A 21,256-nucleotide genomic window follows, 5' to 3' on the forward strand; every position below is an offset into this window, starting at 1 on the left:
GTAACTAAAGTATATTTTAAACCATATTATCACTTTCTGAAGAAAAATGAATAAACAAGAAGATCAAGCCACTCTACTTCCTGGAGTTGATGCGTGAGAAAATAGCTGCCATTTCAGTCATTTTGAAGTTTGACTCAACAATGTTTAAAAAAAAATAAGCTACATAAGTAATGAAATGCTTATACATGTAAGGATTAGGTTCTGCATACATATAAAAGTAGGTATATTATAATATCATATTATGTGATATTATATGGACTGCCTGCCTAATATGAACATTTAGCATAATGTTTAAATAACCTTTATGAATTCATTAACTGAGCATTTGTTACATCACTTACTGTTTTAGAAGTAAACGGTAAGTAATGCAACAAATACAGCAGGTGAAGGAGTGGCGTGAAACTCTTGATTAGTGTATTTGAAAGTACATTTGCACATATTTGTCAATGCTAACTTTTTCTAAATAAGTATATATTTTTTAATTGGATAAAATTGGTTTATTGTTTGTTTGTTTGTTTGTTTGTTTGTTTTGCTTACAGAAATAGTCACACCCATTTATATGATTTTTTGCAAAGAACAGCTACCTCAGTTGGCATTTGTAATGTTTTTATTAAATTAATAAAATATATTGAGAATTATTCATTGTTTCAAGTTTCAAGTTTCAAGTTTGGTTTATTTGTCACATACATAGTCATACACAGTATAACTCGTAGTGAAATGGTTGCGAGTGCTCTGTCCAAACTGAGGAAAAAGAAAACAGGGGTGCATAGAGAAATATATATTCTATATATGTACAAAAATATATTAACAAATGTATGTACAATATATGTATATTATGTTTATATACACAATGTACAATGTATATGATTGTGTATACATGTATGTACACAATGTACAGAATGTACAGATCCATTTTGTAAAATGACATATTTACAGTTTTTATGTTACATGGTGGTAATTGAATATATATACAGTTATGTTACATGGTGGTGGTGGTCCCCACAGTTTATCAGTTTCCCTGATTCAGGGCCCAAATGGCCTGTGGGAAGAAGCTCCTCTTCAGTCTCTCTGTCTTGGTCTTCAGGGAGCGAAAGCGCTTCCCTGACCTCAACAGAGAGAAGAGCCTATTGTTGGGATGGGTGGGGTCCTTCACAATCCTCCTGGCCTTGGTCTGGCACTGCTTGTAGTAGATGGTCTGCAGGTCAGGAAGTTCCGTGTGAGTGATGCGCTCTGCTGAACGCACTACCCTTTGGAGTGCTTGTCTGTCCTGCTTGGTGCTATTCCCAAACCAGACTATGATGTTCCCCGTGAGGATGCTCTCGATAGTGCAGGTGTAGAAGTTCCGCAGTACCTTGGAGGGCAGTCTGAAGTCTCTTAGGCGTCTGAAGTGGTAAAGACGCTGACGAGCCTTCTTTGCCAGGGAGTTGGTATGGCGGGACCAGGACAGGTCCTGCGAGATGTGAACACCAAGGTACCTGAAACCACTCTCTCCACCGTGGTTCCACTGATCCTCACAGGTTGGTAGTGCCACTCCTGCTTCTTGCTGCAATCCACGATCAGCTCCTTTGTCTTACTGACGTTTAGGAGGAGATTATTTTCCTGGCACCAGTTTTCCAGGTGTTTAATCTCCTCCAGGTAGGCCCTCTCATCATTGTCCGAAATCAGGCCCATGACAACGGTGTCATCAGCAAACTTGACAATGTTGGTGGAGCTGGAAGTGGCTGTGCAGTCGTAGGATTGAGAGCAGGGGGCTTAGGACACAACCCTGAGGAGCTCCAGTGCTGAGGGTGAGGGGGGATGAGGCACAGTTGCTCACCCGTACTGATTGTAGTCTGTTCGTTAGGAATTTGGAGATCCAGTCGCACAGGGATGAATGGAGTCCTAGATCCTCCAACTTAGTAGTGAGTTGATATCCAATATGATGTCCAATAACCCAGATATTACAAAAATGCCATCTGAATATATAGGGGCCCTTTTTTACCAGCAAGAATCCATGCTCTAGTTAAGGCATAAAGCAGATAGCACCTGTTGTGCAGAACAGGTATTAGTTCAGCATGTGGAATCACCAGCTTTGGTGACAACAGAATGACAACAGAAAATACCCTAAGGAGAGATTCATCAGCAATTCAAGAACTAAAACCACCAGTGTATAACACCATATCAGGATGCCTTACTGGTCTATCATGAAGATAAAGTTGAGCTGTGAGAGTCAGATTAACTTGAGCATTGTCACCATCATTTTCAGTAGGAAGTGGCATACCTGGATTAAAATAGGATAACATTTTATAGTTAAATTTGGGTTATTCAGTCATGACAAAGTATTTTCTGTCTGTCATGTGCTAATAAGATGCTGGGTTGTTGAATGGTGTGTTGTAATATAATAAATGAGGAGCATGTAAAATAGTGCGATGAGGAAGTAGTAAGGACAGGTCAGCAGGTTCCCTGCAAAAGTGTCAAATAAAAAACTGCAAGGCTTTTCCCCTGTTCTTGAGTTCTTGTCATGGAAACAACAAAAACTAAAAAATTTGAAAAATACCAAAATACAAAGAAATAGAGTAAATAAGGAAGGTTAACAACAAGTTTGTCCCAGTGGGGACTGTGACTAGTAACATGGAGGAGTGGCACCAGCTGATCCTAGGAATGACAACATCAATCTCAGTCCAAAAAAAGCACAATCCTAGAATGGTGCTGCACCCTCAAATTCTCAGCTGCTGGTGGAAGGCCTGAATAAGTAAAAAAAAAATATGTGCGCATCAAATGACAAGGTGAAATTTTTCCTGTTTTAAGATTTTGCTGTCCTTGAAATGATTTTAGTTATGGTAGTAATTGACCCCTATCCCTCGTAATGTGTGCAAAACATAAATTAATTAATCTAAATTGTAATTAATAAATATGGTGGAAAGACCAAATGACCTTGCAAATTTCGTAGCTCAGCATAAGCATCATTACAAATGTTCAAGTCCAAGCCCCCAGTGAGCAAGCCAAGGGGGACAGTGGCATGGAAAAACATGAGGATGAGGAAACACCCACAAGGAAGAAACCTTGAGACAAACCAAGTCTGAAAGGGGGGGGGGGGTGCTATCCTCTGGCCAACAATGGTCACCACAATAATAACAAATCAATAATGATAAATGAAATAATAAGCAGTTCAGGTGTAGTCCAACTTTCTGGAGGTCCTAGTCTTGTCCCGATGGTGTGCATGTGGTCAAGACACATCCCACAAGAGAACGTCCATTAAGGGCATTGGAGAAGTAGTTGGCTAGTGTGCAGGTGTGGTGGTGGGCTACAGCAGGGGACATCAGGGGGTTGTGGGAGTAGCCATGGCATCTGAGATGGGTAGAAGCTCACTAACATTATGACATCCCGCAAGAGAACATCCATCAAGGACAATGGAGAAGTAGATGGCTGGGGTAGAGGTGTGGTGGGCTACAGCAGGGGACATCAGGGGTTGGTAGGAGTAGCCATGGCAGCTGAGATGGGTTTAGGCTCATTAACATCATGACATCAGGGGTAGGTGTACCTTAGCAGAAAGAGAGACTAGATTATTAGGCATGACCAGGTACAAAGGTGTGTAAATTAGGGAAGTATAATTTGAAAAAATGGACTCTGGCAGATCTAGCTATGGCAGCACAGCTAAGAGGAAAGAGCCAGAAGAGCCATGAAGGCATCCTGGAACATCAGCACTCTCAGTCAACAAACTTGAGGAGAGGTGAAGTGACAGTATCATAACATCCCAGTTTACCATAACTCTCCATGCCCATGGACCCCCAGACCTACACCTTTATCTAAGATGGGAAGTAGTTAATAAAAAGCCTGACTACAGATAGGTTTTCAGCCTAGCCTTAAATGTTGATACTGTGTCTGAATCTCGAACATTTACAGGAAGGTTATTCCGTGGTGTGGAAGTTTTATAGGAAAAGGATCTGCCCCCTGCAGTAGATTTTCTTATTCTTGGTACTACTAAAGAGCTATAATACTAATACATCTATAATATTAAGCTGATATATATCCTTTGGTTTGGCTGAGACATATAGCTGAGTAGCATCAGCATAGCAGTGGAAACACAGTGTGCTAGACACATATGCTAGAGATAGCATATATAAAGAAAAAGCAAAGGCCCTAGAACAGATCCTTGTGGGACACAATAGCTAACCTTGTTGTATACTGAGAAGTCTCCATTTATGTTAAACTGGTAGCGACCAGCTAAATAAGATTTAAACCAGGAAAGGGCTATTCCCCTAATCCCAACAACATTTTCGAGTCTATCTAGTAAAATGTTGTGATCTATAGTGTCAAATGCTACACTTAAATCAAACAATCTAAGCAAATAGACATAACCCTGGTCAGAAGCCAACAACAGGTCGTTAACTAATTTAGTGCTGTTTCCATACTGTGTTTAAGCCTAGACTTTGTGTTTCTGTTTCTGATTCAGATATGATCTTAGCTGCTGAGCTACAGCTTTTTTTAGGATCTTGGAAATAAATGGAAGGTTTGAGATCAGCCTGACAGCCAACGTGGGTCGAGGTTAGATTTTTTGATAAGTGGTCTGATTACTGCTAATTTAAATGATTTAGGGACATAGCCGAGGTTCAAGAAGGAGTTTATTAACTTCAGTAATGGTTCATTACTTCAGGTAGGATTATTGGATAGGTGTAAAGGATTCTAGAGTTGTGTTTGGCTTGGTTGTTCTGATCTCTAAGTAGCAGTTAATACTCTTAATGTTATCTATAATGTACTTAATTTTCTCATTAAAGAAATTCATGAACTCATTACTACTGTGTGCCGCTGTAATCTTAGCATTGGTGTCAGTCTTATTCCTAGTTAGATGTGCAATTGTACTAAAAAGAAATCTAGGATTATTTTTATTTTCTATTAGGGTCGAGAGATATGCTGTTGCAGTGGTAATAAGTATCTATACTTGAGAAGGCTCTCCTTCCATGCAAGCTGGAAGACTACAAGCTTAGTGTAGCGCAATTTAAGTTCTATTTTTTGAGTGTTTTGTTTTAAATTGTGAATGTGACCACTATACCAAGGTACAAATTTTTTTGTCCCTAATAATTTTATACTTAAGTAGAGCAACATCATTGAGTGTGCAGCGAAATACTGATTCTAAGCATTCAGTTATTTGATCAAGTTCAGTGGGGTTTGAGGGTATGCTAGTCACAAATGATAAGCCTTGGAGATTTGCAATAAATCTAGGTGACGTGATCGTGCATCTGGTATGCAAGACAAAGTTACTATACTGTGGCTCATACATTGTAACAATCACATAGGTTAAAATTTGTACATGTGTATCGACCTTTTTCCCTTTTGTTGGATTGATACTTGTGGTGTTGTTGAGCGCATACCCTGTACTGGGTGGGGTGGGGTGGTGTGGTACATGAGTTCAAGGCTCATCCCTTTTTGGAGCTGATGGCAGTAATTGAGTCTGATCGCCTAATTGGCAGGACGTTTACCGGGGGAGGTCAAAGATGAAATAGGGAATCCCACGATCCAGGGAGAAAATATTTTTTTGTGTACACATGGAAGTAGCAGTTCATGAGACTTCACCAGGGCAAACGTTCGCATCGTCTCCCTCTACTTTCACGCTGTGGAAGCATACGTGGAGGTGTTAGACATTTTTTCCTTCCGAGGTAGGAAAAAATGTCCAAAATGTATTATGGACTGGTGATGGAGTTTTGCTGAGGGATTTACGAACTTCGTTTTCCTATGGACCTAAGGGGACCTTTGGGGTGAGCTGTGGAATGAAAGAGACACCACTGAGTCTCCATTTTGATTCACCTTGCTTGCTAATCCCCTGTTATGAATGCTTTTACCACTGTCAAAGTGGTAGTTTTGTGTGAGCAGAAGTGTGATGCTATGTTGGGTTTATTTGTATAATGTTAATACTTGTGGGGAGTTGCTATTAAATGTAAACCATTTCTGTGTTACTCTGTGTGTTAGAAGGTTTTATAACGCTAGAGCATAGATCAAACTCAGGCTGCAGACCAAATCTGGCCCGCAGAGTAATTATATTTGGCCTGCGAGACAATAACAAATGTTTACTAGAGTTGGCCAGCCAGTAATACTACAGATCCCAGAATGCTCTGCTGGTGCGTTGGTAAGTCAATCAGGACCCACACACGGCCCCTCCCCTGTTGAGATTCATTGGTGACCTTTATGTTACCAGTCACATTGGGTCACCCCACCCCTGGTGTAGTATACCTATAATCTCTATATCCACACCGTATGTCAGTACAAAGTCCACTAAGTGTATGTCCACCAGAGTGTTCTATGTTGGGTGAAACCAATTGATTCTAATATAGAACCAAAGGCCAATCTCAGAGGGTCGTTGGCATTAAATCTATGGTCTGTTATGATTTCATTTATCATGAGCACTTTAGATGTTAGAGATCTAACATTTAGTAAACCCAGCTTTAAATGAAGAGTACAGGTAGTGTTCTGTGAATCAGTTACTTTAATACTAATTAGGTTATTAAGACTTGTTTTCCTTTGTTTTCTGTATTTTTGCTTAGCTCAGGGAACCGACACAGTGCCGATATGATGAACCTTGGTTGACGTCACATAGCAACCAGCAGACAGTTGGTTTAGCCTCTTTGTCTTCTGCCTGGCCTCTGCACTGGATTGTTATAAGTTAAATAGGTCTGTCTTAAAATGATGGCTTATGTTACAGGAAAGGAGAGCAGAGCCCTCCCTGGTTGGTTGGATACCATCCCGTCCTAAAAGGCTAGGCTTGCCCTCGAATGTGTTCCATTTATGTGTTGCAATGGATACTTTACAGGGAATAGTTGGTTCTTCACTTTAGTTAGGGGAGTACTTAAGCATTCACATTATGTAACGCAACCTGAAGAGTTGAGCTTCATGAGTTCAAGGTAACACAGGATTTATAAGTGTGATATAAGGCAATTAGTTACACATTACATCCGGTTGGATATTGCAATGAGGCATTCCACACACTATTGTAAATAAGAGGAATGTGTCATCAAATCCTATTAAACCAAGTTGGTTTGTTTGTATGATCACTGCTAATATTTACCAGTAGTTAGTTTGTTTCTAAAGGATCTAAACATTTGAATTGAAATTTGAATTAATTAAATTGATAATTGAATTAATCCAGTTTTAACTTTTAAAAGTTGCAAGTTCTAAAATGTGATTATTTTTTGTCTACCCAAAGTAGGAATATCAGCCAACCACAAGCTTTACAGCTTATAGAATGTTTATTGATCAGTCAGCAATAGCCTAATAACAAATTAATTGGAAAGGGAATGAGTAATAGTTGAAGTAATGACCAGAGGTATAGAATTCCCTAAACATGATCAATAACAAAACAAAATGTAATACAAACTTAACCAAACAAGATTAGTGGTGAACCAAGTATGACTAAAACAAAACCAAAAAAAAAGTAGAAAATTACTAAAGCAACTTGTGAGGGGAATTAACTATGACTGAATACACTACTTAGCAAAATGATTACCTAAACCAATTCTGTTATAAAAATGATGTAACACTTACTGGTGCCAACTAACATATGAAAAAATGCAGGCCTCATGCTTCTATGGATTCCACCAGGTCAGAACCGGCTGTTTGAGTGGGCAAAGTGGGCTCTTTGAGGAAATGCTGCTGAGTTCTTCCAAACACACCACAGAACTTTGGCACAAACTTGAACTCTCTGCCCTTTTGGATTTTTAACAGATATGCATCAAGGGAGGGGATGAGCCTGTTAGGTGTTTATACATAATGTTCTTTATTTGAACTAGACAGGATTTAAGTTTCTATGGGGTGATTCACCAGGAACAAAAGTTAAAACCAAATAAAATGAAATAAGACTTCTTGAATAGTTTCATACCTCATAGTCCTACAACTGGGTTCATGTAACAATAAATTAACCATTATAATATGTAGAATAATGTTTTTGTCTAGGTGGCTAGCATACGATTACCAGTAAACACAATTAGAAATGGTTGACTATTTCCTCTTTGATACGTATAACATGAGCAACATGATAATGAAGAGAAAAATAAAAGAAAACAATGGACAAATGACCAAAATAAAAACTCTGTATTGGATTTATATGTAGGATTAGATGTCAAGTATCCTGTGCCAAACTGTTACTGAGTACGACTTAGGCCCTATCCCACTCACTTCATATGAAAAACCACAATATCACAAGCTCTTCACAGGGGTCATCAAGTACGCACCTCCCTTTGAAGTGTTTCATTGAATTAACTCCACAATATCTCCAGAAGGCTCAATAGTGAGGTCTGGCATCCCAGCCCCCCCATTTTAAGTCAACTGCATACACCTTTTTAGATGTAAACCCACACTGGTTTCCCTGATGACTAAGGTCGTACCCAGCCACAGTGACAACATTAATGCATGCTCAGGGCCAGCAGTTCCATATGGGCTTTATACACTAGACCGAACGCACCTACACCTAAATTTACCCACTGCACTGCAACAGTATAGCTAATCACTTTTTAACCTGTAAAATCCATATTGGCCTGCTCCATCACTAAGGCGATAGCCAGTTACACTGGCTCCATTAATGTGTACTCAATGCTGCCAGTTCCATGTGGGCATTCCCCAGCACAGCACATCCATCCTGGCCTGCCCAGTGACTAAGGCCTTACTAGCACCATTAATGCATGCTTATTGCTGAATCCTTGCCAAAGCCTCAATATACCTGAAACACTACATCATTCATTTTATCTTTATACTGCATTTCCCCAACCAGCTTGTGCTCTCCTCATTCAGTAGCACTTTCAGCTATTTCCCATAATTTCTTCACAGCTACTCTTTGTTTACAGCCTCTAAAACCAAAATCAACAAGCAAATATATGACAGACTTAGCTACAAATCTACTAGCACCTATCTCAACTGGCCTTAAAGTCGATTGCCGCCCACATTCTCTCACCTCAGCCACCAGGTCTGTGTAGCTTCATCAGCTACATCTGTAATGGAGATTGGTAAGGAGGCAGACACATGCAGAGAAGAGCGAGATTTTTTTAAGGGCAAATCCAGAGTCAGCACCGTTGCGACAGTCCAGGGTCAAATTACCAACATAGAGAGTCAAAGAATACATGATTAAACTAAACAAAACACTATGAAAAAGGGGGAAGCAGGCTAAAGCAAACACACATGCAATGAAAAGAACAAATAACTAGGACTAGAGATAACAGGTGAAACCAGAAAGCTTGGAAACAAACAAAGGCTAGGATTAACAGCAGCTAAGGCTTTAACACAGACTAGAAATTGCACACAGGCTTCAATTCACATACAGGCATACAATGAACAGCAACCAGACTAAACTAACACAGGGCTTAAATGCATGATGTCAAACTGGAGGCATCACAGTTTTAATTTACCTGGTAAATATGATTTCACAATGCTAATTCTAGCCTTCACAGCTTTCGTCTTCATCCCCACAGCTTGCTCTTTCTCAGTTAATGCTGCAGAATATCATCTACCTACACTCTGATTTCTCTGATTTATTGGAGGAAACTGATTTCTCTAGCATAGAAGGTTTCAGTCCTCATTTTCCTTTCAGAATTGACAAACCTCTAGACTTGCTAGGTTTAACCTTCAGCAAGGTCAACATTGTTCTATAGCAACTGCAAGGTAGATTTGAAGATTACACTAGGATAATTGGTCAATACTTGAACTTACACAATTTGATGTTACAGTGAACACCACATTAAACTTTTACCTCTTAATTTACTTTGAAGAACATATACATGTTGGAAGATAAATATACCCTTTATAGCCACTTTGTTAGAGACACCTGCCCTTTCATGATTGGACACATGACCCTGGAGTGCAGCATAAAATCAGTTTTCTGTGGATCAGTTTCAGTGTGAATACACATTAGAATGGGAAAATCAAGTGATCAACTTATCAAAGGAGGATGTCAAGAATAATTCTGATGAATAGGAGGTGCACTGTCAAGCAAATTGCAGCCAAATGTAACACTGGTTCTTGCAAAGATGGACTATAACAGCAGACAGCCAAATTAAGTGCTGTCTATGGGAAACAGAGAGGTAAAAGGGCACTAAAATTGGATCACTGAGCAGAGGAAAAACATATCCTAGTCAGATGAATCCAGATTTCTGTTCCACCATGCTGATGGGAGGGTCAAAATTTGGCACAAGGAGCATGAGTCAATGAGCCCTTCCTGTCTGGTGCCAAAAGTTCAGACTGGTGGAGTTGGATTAATGGTGTGCAGAAAGGTTTCTTGGTACACCCTGGTACCTCTCATACTTGTGGATGAACACTTACAGCAGGAGAGAGTACCATGCCACAAGGGTCATATAGTCATGGATTGGTTCCAAGAACATAGCAGTGAGTTTTCATGGCTTCCCTGGCCTTGATAGTTACCAGACCTTAATCCTATAGAGAATCTCTGGAACAAGGTAGAATGGGCTGCTCAGAGCATGCTAGTGCAATTTTTTTGCAAGACAAGATTCCTGCAGAATTATTTCAGCACCTAGTGGAATCTATGCCGAATTGCAGTTCTGAAGGCCAAAGGAGGTCCACCAGGCTAATAGATGTATATTGCAACATATCTCCTCAACATGTGGCAATATGGACCTATGAAAGAAAAACAGATTTGTTGTGCATATTGATAGCTTTTGCGAATGAGTTCATGCTGAAGAATTTGGGGTCAGAGCTAAAGCAATGTAAGCTGCTAGAAGGTTCCTGTATTCCATTCTGTGAATTTACCTAATACTTCTTGGCATTGTAATGGAGACCATCATTCAGGAAGGTAAAATGAGTGCTCAGGCTGCTGTGCAAGAGAGCTGGGACTTTGGCCAGTGGTCAGGGCAGACGTTTATCACCTGTTGGACCTGGGTTCAGCTTTCAACCCTGGGATGGTACAGTGAGGCCATTGAGAGTATACTGCTGTTAGGGGATGGTACAAAGCATAGTGTGAACCCCTGATGAGAGGCATGGGTGTGACCCTGGAAGAAAGGTGGAGGTGTGAGGGGCACATGGAAATTGTTAAGTTCAGGGTGCGATTGAGAGTGCAGATATACTCCAATCAGCTACCTAAGAAATGTATCAGTATTTCAACATGTAAGATATAGCCATAGTGGTAATTTTATCTGTGATAAATGAAGACAAGTCTCTTGTATGATAGAGAAAATTATAAAGTTAGGAGGTGCACATTCAGAAATGTAAGAAGAGCAGAGTTAATTTATTAGAAATTAGAAATGTTATTTTATGGTAAAATAATGCTTTCCTTGCAAGTATGAACCGAACCATTTTAGGGCTGTTTATGATAGTTCAACCCACTGCTGAGGTCTATAAGAATTTTATGGTCAATGGTATCAAAAGCAGCATCAGGTGAACTAGAACTAATATTAAAAATTGTTCCTGAAGAATTTTGTTCAATGTGCCAAACCTGCTCCTGTTTATCTTATTTTTGCATGTAAAGACACATTTTGTAAACAATTCTGATGCTTGTAAATGACCTATGTGAAGTTGGCATCCCTTAACAAACTAGTCTCAATCATTATATGTGTGTGTGTGTGTGTGTGTGTGTGTGTGTGTGTGTGTGTGTGTGTGTGTATGTAATTACTGTTCTTGACAGTATTTATAAATATTAGTACTTATTTATATATAAGCCATACGACTTTCTAAAGTGTAGCAGTTTCCTAACATGTATTCTTTAGAGGTGTGTAAGGAGGAGAAGAGACTTAGGCTGGTGTGAAGTGATTAAGAGGCCAGTGAGGCAGACTAGCACAGCACACCAGATGGCATAGCAGAGGGTGTGACAATAAAATGTGACAGATGAGGTGGCTGCCACCAAACTAGTGTCAGGAGTCATGGCAGTTGTGTAAACAAGATAAGAACAAATACAATGTATGTTTTTCAAATAGTTACTTTTGGCAGTGCCCTATTTCAATTAGACAGTGGTCTGCTGACAAGCAAGATAAAAGCAAAGCAAAGATTTAAGTTTATTACTAATAGCATAACAAAATGTCAAGACAAACCTTTTTTTTTAACTAAAAATGTTTTAACCTTTTTTTGTTCTGTGTATTAAATTAATTACAATACTTAAATTACCCAATGATTAAAAGGGGAAAGTGTAACGTTGAGTAGTAAGGAGGCAGACGCAAGTGCGGAGAAGAGCGAGATTTAATAGGGGCAAATCCAAAATCAGAGTCGTTTAGGCAGTCCAGGGTCATAAAGCCGACACGGAGAGTACGAGGGAACATGATTAAACAAAAAAAACACACAAAGGCACACGGGAAAGCAGGCTATAACTAAGGCAAGGGAAACACGAAGGCTCAGATAAACATAAAGGCACGGAGTATAAAGAAACAATCGAAATGAAACACATTCACAAATTCAATAATTGGAACAGTCAAACATACAAACAAACAATGAACAGCCATGACCAAGGCCCACAACAGGGTTTAAATACATGAATTCAAAACAAGGGACAGGTGTATGCAGTCAATGTGAGGACAAAACGAAACTATGGAACAGAACTAAACACATGACAGGGAAAACACGGAACATGTAAGGGACTGATCGTGACAGAAAGTAGAAATTAGTAGACTACATTAAATGATTCATAATTTAAAAGATTATTACATTGAATAAGACAGTAAAATGAAAAAGCCATGAAAACATCTTAAGAAGCACTACCCTTTGGTCTCAATCGAACTGGGTGAAGATATACAAACTCTATGTCTAAAGACAAACTAATCTCTTAAATCATGCCTCATCTTCAAGACCCACAAAATAATTATCTCCATGTCTTAAGATGGCAACTGTCTTCATTCATAAGTCTTAAGGTATCTTGAGATGTCTAAAGACATCTTAAGGTACAGTGAAAGCTTGGTGGCCATCTATTTTAGTTTTAAAATTTGGTTGCCCTGTACAATCATTTAGCTAAGATAATTATTTTACAAAAAAGTCAAGTTTACATTTAAAATGTGATTCATAGATAAACATAGCACAGTGAACTGTAAGAATAAATTATTTTAAAGCAATGTAGCATCTATCTAATTCACATAAAAATAAATGCCAAAAAATGTGTACTACTTACTAGTTGCCTAGCTAATTAGTTGTCTAGCAAACCTAGCTTACTAGTGGCCTATAATAAAATTTAATTAGTGTCTCATGCTATGAGCTACTTGACATATTCAGATGACTGTCCACTGATTGCCTATGTAAAATAGAGATCCATGAACTAAGAATGAATAAAAACCTATTAGGAGATGAATGGAGCAAAAATGGGGGGGGGGGGCACTCTAGGGACAATTCAGCTGAGGTAACCTGCCACTTGTTAAGTACAGTCGGTACATGTGCTTATTTATTTGTCTTTATTTGTTTAAAGAACATTGATTGCATTCCAATTCAGACCTAAAATGATCCATTATTCTTCTCTATTCTTTTCTGCATTTGCTTTTTTAATTTTTCTGTTTGTTTTGTAATTGTGGTGAAAGTTCTCTCAGGACCAAATCAGCACCCAGTTATTGTCAACGTGGATCTCTATTTTATTGTAGCTCACAGCAATATAATAGTATATTTATATCAATAAAAAGGTTCTAAAAGAAAATCAAGCAGAAGAAAGCTTGGATGAATGTGATGAGGCCCAAACCAAGTCAAGCAATCCTCAGCCATAACTTCTCCAACTATTTGGTGTATGCTATTTTGAGGGTGGAGAAAAAAGTATCCTAAAATGTTGTGCAACTCTAGTACAGACATTCTCTTATAACAGTACATGTGCAAATTATGTAATGGTGACTCACCCCACACAGTATTCAAACTCAGGTCTCTATATATAGGTAGCACGAGCAGACTTCCTGAGCCACTAGCCAAAGTTTTAGGGAGAGAACTCAAGCTCAGAGGAGAGTTGGAAAATGAATAGAAACTTCCATAAGAGAGAAATAAGAACCTCAGGCTAGAGCATACTGAGCTGGAGATGGAGAAAAGTAGCAAACTAAAATGCTTCTTTCAAAAATCATAAGTGAACTGTCACACAGTCGTATTTGGGCTCACAACCTGTGGGTAAGAGTGCAACTTGGGTATGCCAAGGACTGGAGAAACACAAAGATTATGATCATTTTCCTTTTTAAAATAGTAGCTGTAGTAGAAGGAAATTGCACCTTGAGGCCATAGAAAGACTCAAGAAATAAGAGAGAGAAAAGAGGTGCAAGAGAAATCTCCAGCGTCTCTACCCAAATTACTGGCCTCGTCTTTTGTCAGAACACTGAATCCCAGACTGAGAGCTTGTATTGCCAGTTGCTCCTGATTACTGTGGAGTAAATATATTTATAAAGGTGCTATGGACATGAAATTCTCACTAGATGTTGGTAACAACCCATCCAATCCACACATGCAAAGAAATCAAACCATAGATGTCCATAAATTATGTGTAATAATGAGAAATGACACAGGGAAAAAGTATTGAACATGCTTACTGAAATGTATTTAATACTTCATACAAAAGCCTTTGTTGGTGATGATAGCTTTAAGATGCCTCCTGTATGGAGAAACTAGTCGCATGCATTGCTCAGTTGTGATTTTGGCCCATTCTTCCACACAAACACTCTTCAAATCCTGAAGGTTCCATGGGCTCCTTCTATGAACTCGAAGCTTTAGTTCCTTCCATATAGTTCCTTAGAGTTCCATAGAGTCTATTGGATTCAGGTCAGGTGATTGGCTGGGCTATTCTAGCAGCTTTATTTTCTTTCTCTGAAACCAATTGAGAGTTTCCTTGGCTGTGTGTTTGGTATCATTGTCTTGCTGAAATGTCCACCCTCCTTTCATTTTCATCATCCTGGAGGATGGCAGCATATTTTTATCAAGAATGTCTCAGTACATTTGTCCATTCATTCTTCCTTCATTTATATGAAGCGTGCCAGTCCCATATGCTGAAAAACAGCCCCACACTATGATGTTCCCACCTCCCAACTTTACTGTTGGTATGGTGTTTTTGGGGTGATATGCAGTGCCTTTTGAACTCCAAACATGGTATGTATTGGACACCAGACTATTCTCCCAGTATTTCACAGGCTGGTCTAAATGTTACTGAGCAAACTTTAAATGTACTTCAACATGCTTTTTCTTCAGAGTCTTGCTTGGTGAGCGTGCATACAGACCATGGCGGTTGAGTGCATTACTTATTGTTTTCTTTGAAACAATTGCACCTGCTGAGTCCAGGTCTTTCTATAGATCTCCAGAGGTGGTTCTTGGCTCTTGGACAATACTTCTGATCATTCTTTTCATTCCTCTGTCTGAAATCTTGCGGGGAGCACCTGGTCGTGGCCGGTTTATGGTGAAATGATGTTCTTTCCACTTCCGGATTATGGGCCCAACAGTGCTCACTGGAACCTTCAGTAGTTTAGAAATTCTTCTGTAACCAATGCCATCAGTATGTTTTGCAACAATAAGGTTGCGAAGGTCTTGAGAGAGCTCACTGGTTTTACCCATCATGAGATGTTTCTTGTGTGGCACCTTGGTAATGAGATATCATTTTATAGGCCATCAGTTGAACCATCTGATATTAATTTGCTTAAATGGATTACCAGACTGATGGGCCGCTATATCTAATTACCGATATATTTCAGCTGGTGTCATGACTTTTTGCACCTCTTTTTCTTCATGTGTTCAATACTTTTTCCCTGTGTTCTCATTATTACAAATACTTTATGGGCATCTATGGTTTGATTTCTTTGCATGTGTGGATTGGATGGGTTGTTACCAACATCTGGTGAGAATTTCATGTCAATAGCACCTTTAAAAATATATTTACTTAGAAAATTGGTGACGTGTTCAATACTTATTTCAGCCACAGTATGTGCATAGATATGACAAGCTTGAATGAGTTTGTGTGCTGTGAAAAGTATACTCTGACACCAGTAGAACAGAGCCTTGGAGCACTTGCTGGAGGGACAATGTTCAGCTAACTGCCATGTGGTTCTGGCAGATTCCACTTGCAGATGAGTCAGCCAAACACACTTCATTCATCACACCTTTGGGCTGTTTCAATTTAATCATCTTCAAAGTAGCATTGCCTCAGAACCTGAACATTCCCTGTGTAGGGTGGGTGAGGTCCACAGATGAGCTAGGAGTGGTCTGCCACACATACAACCTATTTTTGTGGGGGCAGACTCAGGGAGTCATGACACTTGACTCCATGCTTGGCTACAAAGACTGGAAAAAGCAGGCATCACCATGAATGTGGACAAGTGTGAACTGTTGGAGTGAGGTGGTTTTCTTGGGTCACAGGAGGAAGCCAAGGGTTTTATGTGGGCCCATGAATGGTTCCATTACTTCCTCATAGTCAAACATTTCTGCCTGCAGACAAACCATAAACCCCTTGTCACTCCTATTTGGAGTCCAAGCACAGGATGTCCTGCCGCTAACAATCCAGCACTTCAGGATGAGACTGATGCATTACATATACTTCTTTGTGCATGTACTAGGAATTTCACTTTGAACAGTCATGCTCATACACTGTCATGCTCCCCTATGAAATCATGCACATCCACAGAAGAACAGGAGCATATGAAGATCTGTGTGAACTGTATCATGGAAAGCTTACCTGCCAGTGACTACTCACATGGCACGACTGTGTGTACAGAAGGACGGCCAGCAAATGGAAAACTGGAATCTGTGTTGAAAAGCTACTTGCCAGAGCAAGCTACACCCAGTGAAAGACTGCTCTTGTGTCATCTCCTGTCTCACCTGCTCTGACACGCTTTCTTGGGCAACTGTCTGATTTGATAATTGCTTTTGCTTTAGATTCTTCTTGTCTGGACCTAACTGAACTGATAAATTAGGACAATTCTGAGGACTCTGTAGATGAGCAACTAGAATAAAGGCAAAAGGTAAACCTGCTACAGACACCGCAACACCAGCAACCTTATCTCAACTCATTTAATCTAAACTCACAGGCCATGGTGGCAGGAGGTATCTGGAATTGCCAGTCTGCTCTCTAGAAGGCTGAATTCACCTCAGCATCCCTACACTCACTACACTTCCTTGCTCTGACAGAGACCTGGATCACCCCAGGAACTCAGTAACCCCAGCTACCCTGCCCTCTGCCTTTTCTCTCCATGGCATCTTGGCAGAGGAGGTGGAACAGGGTTACTGTTGTCTCAAGAGAGGCATTTCAGCCCACCTTTCTCTGCTCTTTCAATCTCTTCTTTTGAATTTCATGCTATTACTTTCTTTCCCCACTAATCTTCACATCATTGTCATCTACTGCCCTCCAGGTTCCTTAGATTATCATCATTTGACCTCACCCTCAACCAATCTCCTCTGACTCACAGAGTGGGCAATATTCTGGACCTGATTTTCAGCTGCATCATCACACCACCAGACATCATTTTTATTTACCAAAAATGAAGCCAAAATGGAGAAGGCAAGTATATTAATCTGTCGGATGTAGAACCACCTTTAGCAGCAATAATTTGAAGTCATCATTTTCCGTAGGACTGTTTCACATATCATGCTGAAAGAATTTGAGCCTACTCTTCTTTACAACATTGCTTCATTTCAATGAGATTTGTGGTCTGTCATCCTGCCACAACATTTCAATTGGGTTGAGGTCTGGAATTTGGGCCATTGCAAAAGTTTGGTTATTTTCTTTATCAACTATTCTGTTGTAGATATGCTTGTGTGGTTGGTATCATTGTCTTGTTGCATGAACCATTTTTGGCCAAGCTTTAGCTATAGGATAAATGGCCTCACATTTGACTGTAGAATACTTTGGTATACAGGAGTTCATGATTGACTTAACAACTACAAGGTGCCCATGTCCTGTGGCTGCAAAACAAGCCCAAATCATCACCCTCTACCATCATGCTTGACAGTTGACATGAGGCGTTTGTGCAGATATGCTATGTTTGCTTTTCACCAAATATGGCAAAGTGAATTATGAACAGACACCTCCACATTGGTCTTGTCTGTCAAAAGGACATTGTTCCAAATGTCTTGTGGTTTGTTCAGTTAGAACTTGGCAAACTTAAACTGTGTGGCCATGTTCTCTGTAGAAGAGGTTTCTCCTGGCAACCCTTCCAAACAAGCCATAGTTGTTCAGTATATTTATAATTGTAATGTCATGAACATTTAACATGCTAACTGAAGCTTGTAGAGTTTGAGATGTAGTTCTTGGGGGTTTTTGCACTTTCTCTGAGCATTACATGGTCTAACCTTGGGGTGAATTTGATGGGATGTCCACTGCTGGGAAGATTGGCAACTGTCTAGAATGTTTTCCACTTGTGAATAATCTTTCTTGCTGTAGAATGATGGATTTCAAAGTGTTTGGAAATGGCCTTATAACCCTTCTCAGATTGACGGGCTGCTACAATTGCTTGTCTAAGATCATTGCTGATTTATTTCCTTCTTGGCATTGAGTTAACACACACCTGAATGCTCCAGACCAGCAAACTGCCAAAGCCTCTGCTTTAATAGAGGTGGTCACACTTGCTGACAATCAATTAATTGAGGGCATTTGATTAGCAGAACCTGGCTGCTACTTACCCTCTTAATTGTTATGGAAGCAGTAAGGGTGTTCTTAATTTTTCATACACTGCTTCTGCCTTTTGCACTAGTTTTTGTAAAATAAATATTGTTCTGCTGAGGTTGAATTTTAAGACCTACTCAGGACCAGTTAATTTTTTATTGATATGTAAAATCACAGAAGTCAAAGAGGGTGAACCTTTGGTTTTCACATGACTGTATCCATCTGTAAACTAGACATTTTAATATTTTAATTTGCTACATAGATGACACGGTCACCAAACCAGACAAAATTAATCGGCCTTTAATTAATTAATTAACCTTTGTTTTCAAGCACAGCAGGAGTGTCTCTAGCACATGCAGGTGACTCCACTGTGGTAGGGACTACCTGACCAAGAACCAAACATGTGAACAGCATACAGAATGTGAGACAAACAGAAAAACAAATGAGGGCACACCAAACATCAAACCCGCACCTCTGCTAGTTCACTAGCCATCAAGTTCAACACAAACATGCATTTGTTCCTACAAGATGACAAATTTGCTTTCAGGCTAGTGCTAGAAACAACTCGTGACTGGCCAACTATTGCTACCTTTGAGTGAGCTTTTTTTGCAGTCAATTACCAGTTAGTTCTCTCTGGTTAGTGCTTTACCAGTTTAACAGACTCTGCGATTAACTCGTTTAAAATGGCCTTTTCCTCGTTAACGTTGATTGAATTTCATCAGGTCCCCAAGTGTTGAGTGACGTCATTCTGTGTCCTTCTACAAAGTTCCTCCTCGCCATAGGAAATCTTGTTAGCTAAATAAATAGTTTGCTAATTGCCTATTTAAAGTACTTGCCCATTTAAATTGCCTGTTTAAAATATGATGTCAGAAGTACCTAACCATGGTCACTACTGCTAGGTGTGCTTAACTTCTAACTAGCTAGCTACCCTAGATAGCTAAGAATTATATAAATTAATTATCGAGTCAGTTAACATATATGTGAATCCCAAAAACAAACTTCAGCAATGCTTTATCAAAAACTCAAAATGTATTTGTATAGAGCTTTTTACAACAGATGTCACAAAGCAGCTTTGCAAATGCAAAAGACTCAAAGAGGGGGCCATCCTCCTCTAGCTGACAATGGTCACCACAATAATACTGCCAACAAACAGATAAAGTGTAGAGCAAACATTTGACACTGTTTGGCGAAACTCATGCAGCCAAAAGAATGATTTGATCTCCAATACTTTTGGACATCATGGAAAAGAAGAGGCTTATTTTAGCTGAAGTTTTAGCTGAAGTTTATGTGGAGTTGCACTTATGAACTGGAAACTGAGAGATGGTTCAGTGGTTTCTAGCATGGACTAGCTATGATGTTTGCATTGCAAATCACTGGATGTTTCCATTCACTGCTGGAAAAATTTGTAATCCTGCTACAAAAGGAGTATAAATGAGTAACTATAAATGAGAAAGTTTACTATTTCTTTACAGTATTTTCCCCTAATAACAATGATGCTATGAAGCTAATATTGTTGTGGAACTTACTTAAGTAATGTACTGTGATGTTTTAGCAAAAAGAAATATGCAAACTCAACATATATTGACTGATGACTTTGCGTGCAATTGGAGAGGATTTTGGACACTGGGGAGATGTCTAGGACACCTAGTAGAAAATGCTATGTAGCTACTTAGTAATTTCATGTATATGCTCAAGTGTTCAGTTTATTAGACAATGTAAATGCAAATGACCCTGGTGACTCAGGAAAAGTAGAGCATGACTGATAATGAATCTCCAGCTTCAAAAGACACATTATATACCCCCAAAATCAAAGGCGTTTTTTTGTTGGTTTTTTTTACATTTTCTTCTGTATTAGATGAGTTCAAATGGAACCTAAATTATGGGAAAATAAGCATGGATGTGAATGGATGTTTTATCCCAAGTGTCTACTTCAATTTGAATCCTGAATGATCATTGTGCTATGTGTACAATTTCAGATAACCAGTGTTAAAGTGAACAAGTACAAAAATTAGCTTAAAACTGCAGGTGCAGTTGTGATATTATAATGTTTTGTTACAACCCTGTCTAGGCTTGAAAGCTGTAACATAGGGTTTGAGTGTAACAGCAGTAGAAATGAGAAACAACATGCAAACCAGACAATAAAGTCAACAGCAAAGGTCAAGTCTATTTACAAGTTTGGGTGTTCAAAGACAAGAAACTGGTGTAATAGCGTCAGGAGTGACCCAGGCCAACACAACAAACAAAACCACACTACAAACAAAAACAACTGACTAAGCTAACAAAAAGAAATATACAATGACTACACTGCTAGAAACAGAGATAAACCCACACCCAAACAAAATGGCAGCCACTCCCTACCACCAGTGTGTAATTATATACAGGACAATACGTATAACATACAAGAAACATATATTATCCAGCAACCAAACCAAAAGGGACGAATCCAAAGTCATACACACAAAGCCAAGCAAACACAAGATTAAAATGCAGTAACACATCAAAAACACTATTAACAATTTCTTCTCCAACAAACCCTAAACTGAGCACTTCAGCTCTTCCTCTTCCTTTTATATGGTCCTCTGCTCACTGGAAAACCTGGTATGGATCAGGAGGGGGGATACTGGAGATTCAGAGGCAAAACCTGGAACACAGAGAAGACAGACACACAGATGGACATAACAGTTTGATGGACGAGAAATAATCACATATTGAATTGGCGACTTTCATATGTTGACACTGAATTATTAGTCCTTAATAAATTAACTAAAG

This window comes from Electrophorus electricus, chromosome 26 (genome assembly GCF_013358815.1).
Source record: "Electrophorus electricus isolate fEleEle1 chromosome 26, fEleEle1.pri, whole genome shotgun sequence".
In the NCBI taxonomy this organism is placed as follows: domain Eukaryota; kingdom Metazoa; phylum Chordata; class Actinopteri; order Gymnotiformes; family Gymnotidae; genus Electrophorus; species Electrophorus electricus.